General features: G+C 40.0%; 1 protein-coding gene across 7 annotated transcripts in view; it reads right to left on the bottom strand.

Annotated features, from left to right (window-relative positions):
- The window catches only part of sox6 (SRY-box transcription factor 6), a 143508-nt gene extending 129840 nt beyond the window's left edge, over nucleotides 1-13668 (bottom strand). For 4 of the 7 annotated variants that reach the window (XM_043244134.1, XM_043244138.1, XM_043244142.1 and 1 more), the window contains exons 1-2: nucleotides 13306-13668; nucleotides 10637-10753 (exon numbers count right to left, since the gene is read on the bottom strand). The gene's annotated coding sequence lies outside the window, so the exon portion shown is untranslated. Of the gene's footprint in view, nucleotides 1-10636; nucleotides 10754-11328; nucleotides 11567-12296; nucleotides 12449-13305 lie in introns of those variants that run through there. The other 3 variants (XM_043244135.1, XM_043244136.1, XM_043244137.1) reach the window with 3 other exon arrangements.
- Between the last annotated feature and the right edge of the window lie 1800 nt (nucleotides 13669-15468).

Raw genomic sequence — 15468 nt, 5'->3', positions numbered from 1 at the left:
TTTTTATTTTTTGCATACATTTTCTCTCTTACAAAGTCTTACATCAAGAATGTCAGCATATATGTAAATCTTTAACCCTAAGAAAAAAAATGTTCTCTTTTAACAATTTTCTCTTAACAAATGACTATTAAAATCACCTCAAAATCCACAATCACTGAGCATATGCAAACAAATTCATTAATTACAGAAAAAAAAAATTTCTTCGTTCTTAATTTATTAAAGAGGAAAATGATTTAAAAGATGGACACAAATCTCAGTTGACAGGACTGGGAGTCGCTCGGTTTCGCTCTCTCAGCTCTCTCCCCTATAAGCTACAGCTTCGTACAGATTGTACGAGAGAGAAAGAGCTCCTCTCTTCTCCACGGTTCCCTTCTTCCCCCCCTCGGAGAAAACAAATGTAGTGTTTGAGTCACTGATCGGTGGTGTAATTGAGTTTAACACTCTTTTTCTGCAGGAAAAAAAAGAGTCTTTGAAATGAGGAGGTCAAATTACCTCTCCAGTCAGGCAATAAATAAGTCAAACAAGGTAAGGGCTCCTGCCAGCATATTTTAGTGCAGAATTCAATTAGTGAAAAACAAGAGATGCGTGGTTCTTCAGTTAGCTATTAGATGCACGTCCTTTCCCATGATGCTCTCATTCTGCACGAGGCAATCAGGCTGGAGTACACCGCTGATGGAGGACGGCTTTAAAGAAATCCACTCCGTTCCAGCGAATGTGGGGGGGCTTGGCGAAATTACAGCTCACATGACCAGTGCAGGCAAGTCGAAGGGTGAGTTTATTGTTGCTCTTTCTATGCCCTCTCAGAACAAGCCAGACAGCTATGATCTACCAAGCCTAATATTGTTAGAAAGCAACGATCCAAATAAAAAGTGCTGAAACTGGTGTTAAAGGGATAGTCTGGCCAAAATGTAAATTTTGTCATCAATTATGTGTTGTTCCAAACCTGTATGTGTTTAGTTTTGTTGATTTTTTTTTCATTTGAGAAACTTAAATAAGATTTTGTGTTCTTTTGGGCTGCACAAACTCTCTTCGTAAGGGAATAAAATCAATTAAATTAAACTAACTTTTATGTTGTGCTGAAGAACGAAATAATCACTTCGAAGGGATACTCTACATTAGTCACTACGAAGTCTAAAAATGGACAGGCATAGTGTGTGGCATAATATATCATTTTTTTCCATTATGGAGCCGATATATGGGGCAGTTTCCATTGATTTTAGCACGGGAGTGCTCAGTTCTGTGACGCACGTCAAGTGTGTACTTGACCGCGCTTGGACAACGTATAGAATTTAAAAGCAAGCTGGGCCGCAGACAAAAACGCACATACACAAACCCGCACTGCAACACACCCAACTGGCTACAATGTCGCCTTTGTGACATAATGCTCCTTGCACAGTGGATTTTTGGAAAATAATCCAAATTTTCCTATTCTACGTATCCAGCAATAACATCTGACATCACAGGTCCAACCATATGCCCTGTGGTGCTCGTGCACATTTTGCATTTTCTCAGCACGTAGGGGGGGTAAAAGAAACACTGTAAAATGGTTATTATATTCCAATCATGCCCAAGGAACTTATTACCGCATGGCACAGACCACATGAAACCCGAGGAACCTTAAGGAACACTGAAGAACCCCAATGCGCAAAACAACAAACAGTTGAAAAGCTAACAAAAAAAAAGAAAAAAGGAAACAGAAGAAAGGAAAAACAATCACCACAACCATGTGCATTTGTGAGATCTGTTTCTCTTATGAGAAACTTTTACTCCAAGGTCCGAGAATGTGTGTCAAACACAGGTGCCGGGAGATGAGAAGCTCCCCTGGTGTTGATACGCACACGCTCTTCAGCACCGTTGGCCGATGATGGCAACATGAGGTTAACATTATCAGCGGTGAAAGCGCGACAGGTGGGTCACATGAAAGGTCTCTAATTTTCTCTCGCTGGCGGGACACATGGTTCATATTATTCTCTAGAAAAGCTGACAACGCTCCAATGAAAATATCAGGAGGCTTTCACCAGCACTACTGTTCGCCACATACTATTTTCAAATGTATCTTAGATTATGTAGCAATGTAAATTTTCCCTCCCTACTGGGCTTCGAAGGGTAAATTCGGAGGAAAGCTGAAGCGTAAATAAATAAATGTGGGGAATTGAGGAGGCATGTGGGAAGGTGCCTAAGCGCAGGGGACGATGTGAATACAACACGACACAAGCTAAACACACGATTGACTCCTGCACCTTCTGTTCCAGCTTTCTCGAGAGTCGTGAGCGAGGTCGACTTGATTAGTGCTCACAAGACGAGGAACTCAAAGAAATGTAGATAATTAGAACAGGAGAAATTAGCCTTCACCTGAAACATCTGCACTTCTCTGCTGTTTACGTGGCATATGTGTACGTGCATGCTGAAAGAATTCCATCTGTATATAATATGGTAAAAGTTGATGCGGCGCTGCTTCTATTTTGTGCAGCTCACAACAGAGCCGAGGCTCAAGTGCACAACAACACAGGCGTGAATTTTTTGAAGTGAGGTGAAAATACGACTCTTTTCTAAAGTCTGTGAAAAGGCTGCAAGATAAGCAGCATTTAGCCATAAATTCAGAGTCGGTCCTAAGCTTTTTTATGTATAGCTCGCCGAGCGCAAAACCATGCCCTGCTGAAATCAAAAGCGGTAATAGTCAGGTTAGCCACTGTCATTCTAAGAGGGAAGTCGGTTGTGAAATTGTAAAATTGTGAGGCTCTCGCTGTCTATTTCACAGCCTACATATTATGAACGCTCGCTGAAATGATTTATAAAATAGAGGCTATCACATGGCAGCCAGTGTTTGAGGCTCACAGAGGTGAGGGGAGAAAAGGCTCAAGCAATCCTAATCTGCCTGCTGAAGACGGCTGCTAATAATACGCTCCTTTATCTCCTTTGCTTAAACAGTGCATACCTTGAAGTTCACAAAAACGTGTGATACTCATCGAGCTCTCCAAGTGCAACAGAGTGGAGAGAGAGAGCAAGAAAGAGAGAGAAAGAGAAAGAGAGATAGAGGACAAGGCCTTGCCATTTCCCCTTCACATTCCTCGCAGATTCAAGTCCAATTTGCTCTGAAAGTCCTCTGCATTAAGCCTGCATGCCTGACTGATAGAATATGAAAACAAGAGTCAAACTCTGTCCATTCCTCACTTGTTTTCTACCCATTCATAATCAGCAGCCGTTGTACATTGACGGAACTAAATCAGACGCTTCAAACTAGAGAGGGGAAGAAATTTACCCTTGAGATATTCAGTTTAAACCTTATGTTAATAAAAAGAATTGTGGTTGAATTGTGGCTTTGGTATAAATAATATATAAAAATATCGTTTGCACTCTCAAAGAAAAAGTGGGAAATATTTAACTTTGGAAGTACAGCCCTAGTCATTTTTTTGTAATGTACTTTTAACTTCCAAACAGCTAGACATTTTTTTACATCTACTGTTGTGAATAGCGCTGCATTACAGGGTTAAGAGAGAAGCTGAACATTAATGGGCCGATATCTGTATGCATATTTTCTGCCCAATAGCTAAAGCTGAAAGGGCCCAGATGAAATCTGTGTGGTAAAGATGATATCATAGCATTGTGGTTGCACAGCAGTCTGGCAGAAACATACCTCACTCCAGAGAGAGAGAGGAGAAAAAAACTAAACTCTAAATAATATTTCTCCTTGCCGTTCCCATTTGAATATTCATCCCGTTTCCACGTCCCCAGAAACTCTTCTAATCAGAGTCACTTCCCCTTTAATCACTGGGGCTGTAATTATGATTTGATAAAGCATTTTAGCGCACTCTTCAGTGTCACTCACATATCTATGCTTGGAATACCGTATTAAGAGCTGTCAGCCCTTAAGGGGAGCACTTCCCAAACAGTGCTGATCCAAATATGGCAAACACGCCCATCGGCTCTAATTGAAATTATTACAGGTTTGAACATGCTAACGCTACAGCTAATGTTTCCCCTGAAAGCGTGCAAGTCGAGGGGAAAGCAATGAGTCTAGCAGACTCAGCTAAGACTCCTCTACTTCCCTCTGATGTGCAGTAATTGTTTAAACCTGAGTGGAAATGGCTGAGTGCCTTTTTTCGCCGTACGCCAACAAAAAAAAAAGAAAAAGAAAAGAGAAACAGCCCTGTGTAGCACTTTCCTATTCTGCTCTTGCTTTCTAATTCCGTCCAACACAAGGATTGAAGGAACAGCCTCTCTGGTTCCATGTTCATCTTGGAAGAGCGAACGTTCGAGGATGATCGTTGACCACAAGTTGATAATGATGACGATTTAATTAGAAGCCTCTCTCTGGTCTGGAGTCGGCCCAAACTCCTCCACCCTGCAGATGGAATAAATTTAGCAACAGTGAAGAAGAGTAGGGCCATCTTTTGCTCCTTTCTTCCACCACTCCCTTCCCCCTCACAACTTCTCTTTCTTGTCATCTAAGTACCACCTCCAATCAGAGACAGAAAACATTCTTCCCCTCTGACACCGCACCGCAAGTCGTTCGTGCGCCATCATCGTTCAAGCTTGCATTCCCTTTGCGCGCATGCGCCTCAACGCTCTACAATTACCAACATGTGGCACTCTGAAATATTAATATAATGCTTAAATAATGCTAAAACAACATTATAATAGCAGAAGCTGCTAAAAAAAGGTCCAGGAGGAGAGGAGTGCTTTCAAGGTAACAGCGGGAGCAGTTCTCGGCTCCAGTACCAAATGGAACAAGGCAAAAAGAACTGGCTCTAGTGACGACCAGTGTTTTGGAGAAAATGTCTCATTTGCATCCTGGCAGGCCCTGGGGGTTTAGTTTAGCCCTGTGTCATAGTTTCGGTTTCTTTCCTGCTAGAGAAACAATGTGTGCTATGAGTACGCTCTTTTCAGCTGCAGGCCCGTGACGGAGCGCTGCAGGACGACTGTCAGTGGAAAAAGGGTGGTGGGGCTGTAAATATGCCAGGATCTTTCTTTATTCCAGCTTTTTGTAGAAATTGTATGTTCCTGAATGCTGGCCTGCGATGAGTGAGCGCTGGTATGCTGGTAGATGTCAAGAAAATGCATGTGAGGAAAAAAACGCAAGATTTTCTCCATTATTTTAACAGCCATCATATACATGTATATAAGCTCACCACATTAGAGCTCACTTATTCAGCTTGACTTGGCTTTAGCTTTAGATGAGTCCTTTGACACCGGTGACTACTCATAAGAAAAATCAAGACTTAAATTATGTTCGTAGCCCTTCTTGCCCAAAGATTTAACATGACAAACTAATGGAAAAGAAGGTCGATTTTTTAATTCAATTTCAATTTGTTTTCCACCCCTCCACAAGAAAATATTCACTTTTTCCAGTCTGGTGTTTTCACTTTGGTGTGGTTAATATATCCTGGCATAGCCAAAAAGAGAGCGGAAGAGAAAAGACTTCACTTTGAATATACTGCAGGATTAAACTGAAGCCACACTAAGTTAAGGCACACAAAATTACTTCAGTTCAATTTATTAAGTTCGAATTACGAATTAAGTCAGAGTTCACTAAGTCTTAAGTAAAAGATGCAACTTGCATGAATGGAACTGAGTATAGTTCAAACTACTTTGTTAAGATTTTATCATTGTCACACAAAATTCCTGAGCACCTGGATTCATATTAAAAGGACGGGGTGGTGGTGGGCTTGTCACTTTTTAAACCAAGCAGTGTTCTGTTGGTGAACCTGTCAAATTATTGTAATCAATCTGAACCTGAGAGACATTTGCGTGGGGAATTTTTTGGAGTACAAAATCCACACCACACAGATTTCTGCTGAAATGACTGTAAATGTGACTGCAGGATCTTCTGAAACCCCTTTTCACTCCATAGAGCAGAAAGTCCCAGCTCCACAGCCACGTCTCTGAATTAAAACATCGTGACATCATTAGCGGCTGCGTCCCTTCACGTGGAGACCACTCAGACAAGCAGCTCTCTAAACTGAAGGCAAGAATGGCAGATCACGCTAACATACAGCCACGCACACTCTCTCATCACATTAGCTGCTGTCACCACTTGACCCGTCATCAAAGGCTGTTCATGGACACATCCATAACGGTAGTCAAGTGCTTTCTCTCTGTCTGCCTGTTTACTGCTGCGCTACATCTTATTCCACTGACAGTCAGGTAGTAGCGCCTTTCACTTCTTCAGAAAGAACGAGAGAAGGAGATAAGTGAGCGCGTGTGTGTGAGAGAGAGAAAGAAAACACTTGCGGTTTGGTCTGCTGAAGCCATTTTCTCGTGACGCACATGTACATCGACGGCAGAGAGTCTTTAAAACTGCGAGCGGGTGCACATAATCGCAGAATAAGGAAACAAAAGGGGCTGGTTTTCAGAAATACTTCAGCTGAACTACTGTCAGACACACAGCCGCAGAATTCCTCGCCTCTCCTTAGCAACCTCCTTTGTCACTTTAATTTGCTTCTGGCTTTATGCATCTCGAGTTTCCATACATACAGTACACGCACAAAATAACTGTGGGAGATGTGATTTTGGCGTCTAATATTTCCACAAAATTTTCCAGACTTTCATATGTCCTATCAACTAGCATAATGAGTCTGCAATTAGCTACCAGCTTCAGTATTTCATCATTCTAGAGAACTCTTATTATCATAAAATACAAAAAAATGCTTAAGAAGACAGCAACAGGCTCTCTTTCAAAAAACAGAATAATCCACGACGATTCAAATGTCTTTTTGTCTTGTCAGTAACTCTGCTCTGAACTGCAGGGTGGATGTTTTTTTAACCAAAATATATCTATATTATATGATTGAAACACTCATTCCAGACACAACTTTTAATCTTTTTAATCACGCGTGTACTAAAGAGCGGGATAGAGGGCAGTTTGACAGCTTGATCCTACTTGCTCACATCTGATCTAATGGCACAGCATTCAAAGTGGGCGGAGTCTTCTGCTGGGGGCCGTACAGATCCCTTTGTAATGGAAAACATAGCATCTTAGGTTAATGATCAATTATTCGCTACTACGAAAGGCTGGGATTATCACAAATCCTGTTCTTAAAAAAAAAACGCCTAGCTCCCAACAAGAGCCTGATTCCCTTAATCTGTGTTTGACAAAGATTTAGGCAACACAGTACACTTTCACCATAAGATGGTGTAATATGAAATTTATGATCTGAACAAAAAGGTTTACATGGTTTTTAAAGCAGCATTTTTGTAGTAAAGCGATAAACACTGAATTGGGTGTTTAGCGGAGATTCAGACATAAATGTTACAGGGAATTACTAACTTTTAATTATAACAGTTTACTATTTATGAAATTTACCCATCAATACATGTCATTCATACCCCAATAAACCTGATGAAATCAGCAGCTTTCCTCATGCTTCTTCTTATTAATAATAAAAAAAAATGAACAAGAAGCCAATGCAAAATCATAGAACTTTCCAGTTATTTTTACGATGCCTATAAAACACATCATACAGACCTTTCAGCAACTGCAATAGTGAATTCCTTCTCCCCCCACAAAAAAATAAAAAAAATTAAATATAGAGCAACTGATCTGCCGTTCAGCAATATTTTCTACTAACTAGTTTGAGGACGAAAATGTTGAAGGGAAAAAAGCAAGAACAATTGCGAGCAGGGAAGGACTAGTCCTAAACACAGAGTCCATATCAAAAGATTTATTCTCATTATTTATTCATGCACCAATTAAAGGTTAAACATGTGCCAAAGCCTGTGTGTCAGAGAGCAGCTGTAGCGAGCGAGAGCGAGAGAGAGAAGGCCACAACAAGAAGGTTAAGGAAAAAGCAAACTAACTTTGTCTTGAAATGGTTTTGGCCTGGAGACAAGCTCTCCACAAAAGAGCACGGACTGGCATAAACATTTGTACAAAATTATAAGTGCATTTGGAGACGCATGCAGGAGTCAACCGCCTGCACACGGTTCCCCGCGCTCGCTCTCTCCCAGCAAACCCTCCACCCCAGAGCGCGTGTGTGTATACGGGCTCCAAACCACTGCATTTTAATTACTGCCAGCAAGCACAGCAAACCCCTTTGAAATGGAAATGGACCCAGAATCTTCCTCTGCACCGCAGAAATCTTCTTCTGATTTGAAAAAAAAAAAAACAATATGCTACACCACAGCCTAGACCTGATAATGCTGATTATAACCACCATAAAGCCAGTGTCAACAACCTCAAGCTCCCAGAGATCCCTAGCATTAAATCTACATATTCATGTATGCTTAGAAAAGAGCTATAGGAGAAAATATTCAATACTATCGAAGGTATATTCGTGATGCACCTAAGTATATTGTGCTAGCACATCCTGTTATCAAGCAAGTGCTGTGAGAAGATGAGGAAAAGAATGCATTTAGTAATATTTTGATGTGAAAAGCTTCTGTGTCTCCGCTTTATTGTGCAGAATCGGGCCGTAGGTGAGCATGTGTTTTCAGTAGTGGGCAAAAAGCATGCCCTTCGTTTTCAAAGGGTGTCCAAGACATCAAAGACGCATTCAGTTTTTTTATTCTCGCCTCATTGTAATGTCTAGACCTGAGGTTGCAAACGGGCAAAAAGCTATAAAAATTTTGTAAGAGGAAAAAGGCCTTTTTAGAGTGGACGGTCGCTGAAAGACACGGCCATATGTATTGGCATTTCACAAGGCCTCCTGAGCTATAGCTTCGCTATCTTTTTTTCAGATGCAAGACTGCAATTTGGGCGTGTTGTTAAGCCACAGATAAGTATAGGTTGGATAATTTGTACTTGCGCTGGAGGAAAGAAATACTTAAGTCCTAATGTTAAAGGTCTTCACAAGACTACAAATCTATTTATTTGCTATCTGTCATTTGATTGTTCCAGCTTTGATTTGATTTTAGTGTGTCCAGGGTCGGCATTCCTGCCTATGTTAATCGTTAAATCATAGAAGATACTGCCCCGGGGATCTGGAGCAGCTGTCAGCGTGCCATCTTCATTGATGACAATGGATCTGTCATTCTGTACGAAGGCAGCGAACGGCTGCGTGTGCTGCGTGCATTCAAACGTCAGCATGTGTACAAACACGGCCGGTTCAAAAAATTAAAATAATGTCATACGTGCAGTCTGAAAATCGCCTGCAAGAAAATGCCACCTTTCTTCTGTCTTCCCTGCTTTGCTAATTAGTAGCCTAAACTTACTATAATTAAAAGTGCAGCAAAGCTTCAATAACACATTCCAGAAACTTGAGAGATTCTGCCACAAAAGGAAAAAAAAAGCCTTCTAATAAACATGTTGCCATCGGTTTTGATCATTGTTGAAATATTCCACAGCAAATTAGCTAACACTTATAAAGACAGATGTCACAACATGTGCTGCCACATTTCCTCCTCATGCATTCCTCCCCTACGGCTGGCGTGCTGCTTACCTTTACCAGGCCTGCTGTTGTTTACCTCCAGTGTTGTTTATCATTAGGATTCTGCTGGCACTGTTCTAACCCCTCCAATACAAGACACAGGCAGACGAGATTTATACCTGAGCATCTTCCACTAAATACTAAATATAATACCGGCTTTTATGCACTACAGCATAAACATTTTTTTTTAACTATTATAAATTAATAAGATAAAACATTATTTTGAAATCGAAAATTGTGTCTGATAAGAACGTGATTGTTCGTGAATAAACAGCTGGAGATCCAAAAAATATATTTTTTAAATCGTTACACTTTGTTCTCACACTGTATAAATCCACATAAGATGTATAAATATCACTTCAACGTTAAAGATGAATTCCTCCACTAAAGTGAGAAACGATAATGCAAATATGTAAATAACAAACCTTTGCGATAAAAAATAAGTAAATGCTGGTTAAAAAACAGATAAAAACTCTAAATTGCTGGTAGAGAAATCTGAGACAATATTGCACAAGTACTAAAACATATGGCAGACAACCTCTGGAAACAACAGACTGTGGCACATGAAAGAGAATTATTCAAAGTTCATTTACTGTCCAGATTTTAGGACTGATAATGCATTCGACTGGTGCCAGTTTGCAATTAATTTCTCCAAAGAAGCAATCACAAGTCCCTTCATAACAGAGCTAAACATATGCAGCTGAACTTACAATACACTGCATGCAGAGAAAAGCTATTCCCTTATTCAAAAAATAAATGAATTAATAAAAATTAACGGTAATAATAATAGCACCGAATAAAAAGGTGTGACTTGTATTATGTACCTGCAAAATTAGGAGAACCGGTAAAACACATAATAAGGAATAATGTTTTAGCAAAAAAAAAAAAAAAAAAAAATGTTTTAGGGATAATGCTTTAGGGGGAAAAAAACTGCATGCATTTAAAGATTAAATTAAATGCATTTCAGTGGCATGAAATTACAGTCACTGCTTAAAGTCTCATATCGACTCTCTGCAACAGTCTTTTAACAATTCAGATTTAGAGATAAATAAATGTAATGCTTTAATTTAAAAAAAAAGGAGAACTGTAGCTGTACACTGTAGATGATCTAAAACTAAAATTAAGCTACAAGATTGAGTTAGAAAAAAAAATACAACCCAACTTCACACAGTTCAAGTGTTAAAATACATATTCCAGCTGTCAATATCTAGTCTATTCAAATTCAAGCGAGGCATCGCAGAGCACAATACGGTCCAAATCTCTGAACTTACTGGCACCATAAGCGTTCGTCTGCGATCTGTCGGTATCTGCTCGCCGGATCCAGTTAGGAAATGTTCTTTGCTTGCACAAAACCACAAGTTCCTCCCCAAATCCACGGGCAGAAGGTCCTGGAAAAAAAAACAAACAACAGAGATCGTCATTATCTCACACGCTTTAATCCCAGGCAAAATGAAACTGCGTCTATCTGTGTGATATCGTTGTGAAACTGCACATAAACCTTCATTCATAGTTCATTTCTGGCCAAAGAAAAAAAAAGGCATGCGGGAAAATCCAGCATGTGCATGGAAAATAAGGTTGAATGAAAACAGCGTTTAAACTTTAAACAGCGAGCCGTAAAGTTTGAACAAAAAAAAATATAGTTTACACCGATGCGTGCGTTTGTGGAGCGTAAATAATGAAAGAGGGGGGATTTTCATAAGTTCGCACCTTAAATTTTGTATTTGCAAATAACGCGTTTAAACGATTTTCGCATTTTGGTGAATTAACAAGCGTGTGTATTTTCAATGCATGACTTCAGAATAAGTGCATAAACGTAAGGGACAGGCAACAGACACCCTTTCTTAAAGGCAGTGAATAAATCTATCTCTATTGAGTGCAGCATATCCCTGTATAGCAATCAGGACAATGTGCTGAACCGGCAGTCTAATTATAAATGTTCCATTGGACTCCAGTGCCATCTTACCTTATGAGGGAACAGCTAACAGCAACTGCTCAAAACAAAATGCCATTACGGGCTCAACTTCACCCCAACAGAGGGACAAGCCAAGGGGATTGTTTTTCAAACAGCCCCCTCTCACTTAAGACAAGAATGTATTATTAGACACCCGGTTATTCTTACAGACTGGACACAATTTCGGGAGAGAAAAACTAGCGAAGTTAAGCTGTGTTTAATTAAGGTGTCCGGTTGCGTCCCTGCGCGAGAACAACAAAGCTTTTGTGTTTATGCCCTGACGTTTAAAAAGCCAAAAAAAAAGGAAAGCGTTCAGCTTTCTAGCGCCGGGAAAGTGTTGAACAATAAGTAACGCGCGCGCTTTAATTTTTGTGATATTTTAAATGACCCGGCTGACGTCTGGGGGGCTTCAGTGGTGTTTTAAAAAACCTTGCAGTTCCGTCACACGGCGTTCTGTGTCGTGTTCCGTATTAAAATATTATCGCATCTCGTGCAGCAGTCGAAAAGAGCTTATCTTGTGTCTACGAGGGTCTACTTTTGGGAAACACCCATGAGATGATGGGCTATCTGTGTCCCACAGACCGAGTTCACACACATTGCGCTCCATTTGTCCTCTCAATACCTCATGGCACTGTTTCTGGAAATCTCAAAAGCATCACGCAGCGCAAAACCAAAAAACAGTGGCAGAATAAGAATAAACGCTAACGCGAAGTGTAAATTGCATAGGACGCCAAATGAACGTTACAGGGTTTTGCTGCAATTATTTTGGAGTAGAAATTAAGCGCGGATGTCATTTTAAACAACTCTCTAATTTAGCTGTGTAAAGTTTTTTCGCCTGCCCTTTTGGGTTTACTATTAAAACGACAAACGAGTGAACAAACGTCAGGTATTTTTAGTAAGTGTCTAAATAGCTGAAAAATAAAATGTTACGCATTCTCATCAAATAAATAATCACGTAACAATTTCCGGAGTTCACTTACTTTCGGTCTGAATGCAGTGTGTTTCAAAGCACCGGGTTTTTTTTTCAAGCTGGGAGACTAAAGGGAGTCTGCTCTTCCAAGTTGCTCATTGTCTCTAAATGGATCAGCTTTGGATGAGTACTTCATTTTAATTTATGGCTTAAGCATTCTTCAAAGGTCAATATGCCTGACCTCGAGCGAAAGTTGAGAAACAATTCCCATGCTTGCGTAAGAACAATTTTGCCTTCAAACAATTTTTCTTTAAGTTACCTCTCTGACGGACAGCAGATGTATCCGATCTTAAATTCGCAAAGCACATCTGTTTTCATAAAAGACAAACTTAAAACGACGTCGAGTGGGATTTTTGCCAGTACTGTACCTATAGCGGCGCTTTTCCCGTTATTGTCAATGAATAGTACCGCTCTGTGGACAAAAGTGAAATTGCCTCCCGTGCAGGGAACTTATCCGCCGTCCGGATGACAACTACGGGCTATCTATTACTCAGAAATAAAACTAATTAAACAGCACCGCATCCGAGGTAATAAGCATACGGACGCTGTTAGTAATCAGACCTGCGCGCTTAATTATTGTTTCCGTTCGGCGCGTGCGTTTGCGAGCAAGCCGCACTACAATAGTTCAACAGCGGACAACGAAGTACAGACAAAACATTATAACGACCGGGGTAACATAAAACATCCACTTAGTTCGTGTCGGTTGAACTTTTTTCTTTTAGTCGTCGAGATTTTTGCAGTTTTTTAGGACGAAAAAAGCTCCTAATTGCTCCTCGTCACATCGGCGTACGGAGTCTCGCGCGTCACTCCTCGCTGAAAATGACCGTCAAGACAAATATCGATCCTGGACAAGCCGTGCGTTTCAAATAGTTTGGACATCTCCCTTAAAGCCTCTGTCGCGAAAGCCTTAATGCATCAGCGCGTTAGCCGCGGCGTTACGACGCGAAACGGCGATAAACGCGACACGACGGAGACACACGAAAATCACAGACGACAGGTTACCAATGATAAAAGTTTACCTTGATGTGAGCAGGGTACCAAAAACAAGCGCTCGTCTTCGCCGTATCCCGTTATCGGTATTAAAAGAGGTTAAAATAATGCGCGCTGATGTGTAGTAGCAGAGAAAGAAGAAAAAAAAAACTGAAGTGTATCGCTTCCACTGACCGTAGAGGGAATCCCGCTTTGGCTGTGTGAAGTTGAACTGTCAAAACTGCTGAGAGCAGTTGTAAGTATATTTATCGCGCTTTTTCCTCTCTACTCTAAAACAGAAGCGACAGAAGACGATGGTTACTGCTGTCAATCTTGGCAATCAATGCAAGCGGCCATGTCGCAAGTATTCAAAGCATTTCCCGTCGTGCAACATCAGAAAGTGAGTGGCCAGGGCATTGATCTGAGGAAAGAGGCAGGGCTCCCCCTCCCAGACAACACGAGAGAGAGAGAGAGAGAGAGAGAGAGAGAGAGAGAGAGAGAGAGAGAGAGAGAGAGAAATGAGTCTTTAACGGGGTGGGGTAGAATAGTGGAGATTGTGAGAAGGGAAAAAAAGTCAGAGCTCAGGTGATACATTTTAAAACACCAGGAGCTACATTCGAGTTATATATATAGTAGGCTATTTAGGATATGAATATATAAGATATCTATACAAGTCTTTTTAAATATAGTTATTGTTATGTAAATTCCACATAAAAGCAACATTACCAGGCTGCTTGCGATCATTCACGCGTCGTTTTTTAAAGTTAAGTTTTTGCGATATTTGGTTATAAACAAAAATCACTTAAAAGGTAGGCATTATTTGCATTTTAAACAGTGCATGGGCTACTTCTTGCTGATCAAGTAAATGGCTTATCTTTGATAATTTTTTTTTTTTTTTTTTTTACCGAACTCTATGTTAATTCTGTCGTACTGAATTAAGCTGAAGCTGCTCAGGATGCCTGTCAATAAACTTGGAATATAAACATGGACGTATGAAAGAGAAAATGTATAAATGGGTGTTTTTCCTCCACTGTGTTACTCTACTTTTGTGGAAAAAACACGTCGAACTAAGTTTAAGCGACGGCAAGCCTCTTTCTTTTTTTATTAGGAGTAAGAAATCAGTCAGTAGTATTATAATTATAAAAAAAAAATAAAAAAAAGAAAGATAGCCATAGACAAACTTGGTCTGCTTCAGAGAAATTGTCCTGCGAGCACTCTGGTAGAATTTGGAGTTACCTAAACTAAACCAGTCCTCACTGCAGATGGAAAATCCTAACATGTCCTTCACGCAGACGTTTATATTGATATTAAATTGAAAAATGGTCCATGTAGTTTCGCTAAAAGAATGATTGCTGCGTCTATTTATCCAACACACGTTCGTCTTAAAAGACTGTAAAACGATGTTTTACACCTGGAACGATTACTAAAGTTAGTATTGTGCCAAAAACCAAAGGCCATCTCAGGTCACTCCACAAAACCGAATGCAGAAGGTTAGTGTCTGTTGAAACAGCACCATGTTTGGGAGAATGTTTCAGTTATTACAGCAAATTATTTGATCGATATATTGATGCATTATAGAGACTGGGCATCCTAAACTCTTCACCTTTTGTGACACATTGGATCTAGGCTACTGGGAAATAATCATATTGTCTAATAAACGCAAAAAAAAAAAAAAAAAAAAAAAAAAAAAAATTACATTGTATTACAAATTAATTTCACGGAGACAAGCATGGATTCAACCATAGCATTCGCATTCAGGTAACCGATTTTGAAATGTTCACAGATGTTTTACAGCAGTTTAACTTGATTTACTCCTGTAATGAATGATTAAAAAAACATATATTTAACATAACAGAGTTTGATCTGTTTTAAGATGTAAAACGGTTTTCCTTACGCCGCTATATAAATATTTAAGAAGTTCCCAATGAAGTGCCTGAACAAAATCCTTTCACTACGGAGGCGTTCCTCTCCAAACAACTTTATTTTAAACGATTCGCTATATAATTACATTTGATTTAAGTTGTGAAGAAACTGTTCGCTCCTGAAACTGACACAGTTTGGATCAGATGAGTTTGGGCATTGACATGTACAGCGCACTTTAGGAATGCAGGTAACGCGGTCAATGAATAAAAAAAAAAAAAATCTACGACACTGACAGACATATGCAGAAATCGTAAACTGTAAATGCAGCCCGGATCGACACATACAATGGC

This window comes from Puntigrus tetrazona, chromosome 7, assembly GCF_018831695.1.
Source record: "Puntigrus tetrazona isolate hp1 chromosome 7, ASM1883169v1, whole genome shotgun sequence".
In the NCBI taxonomy this organism is placed as follows: Eukaryota; Metazoa; Chordata; class Actinopteri; order Cypriniformes; family Cyprinidae; genus Puntigrus; species Puntigrus tetrazona.
Note: the sequence above shows the minus strand (reverse complement) of the source record. Positions and strands in the feature narration are given on the sequence as shown.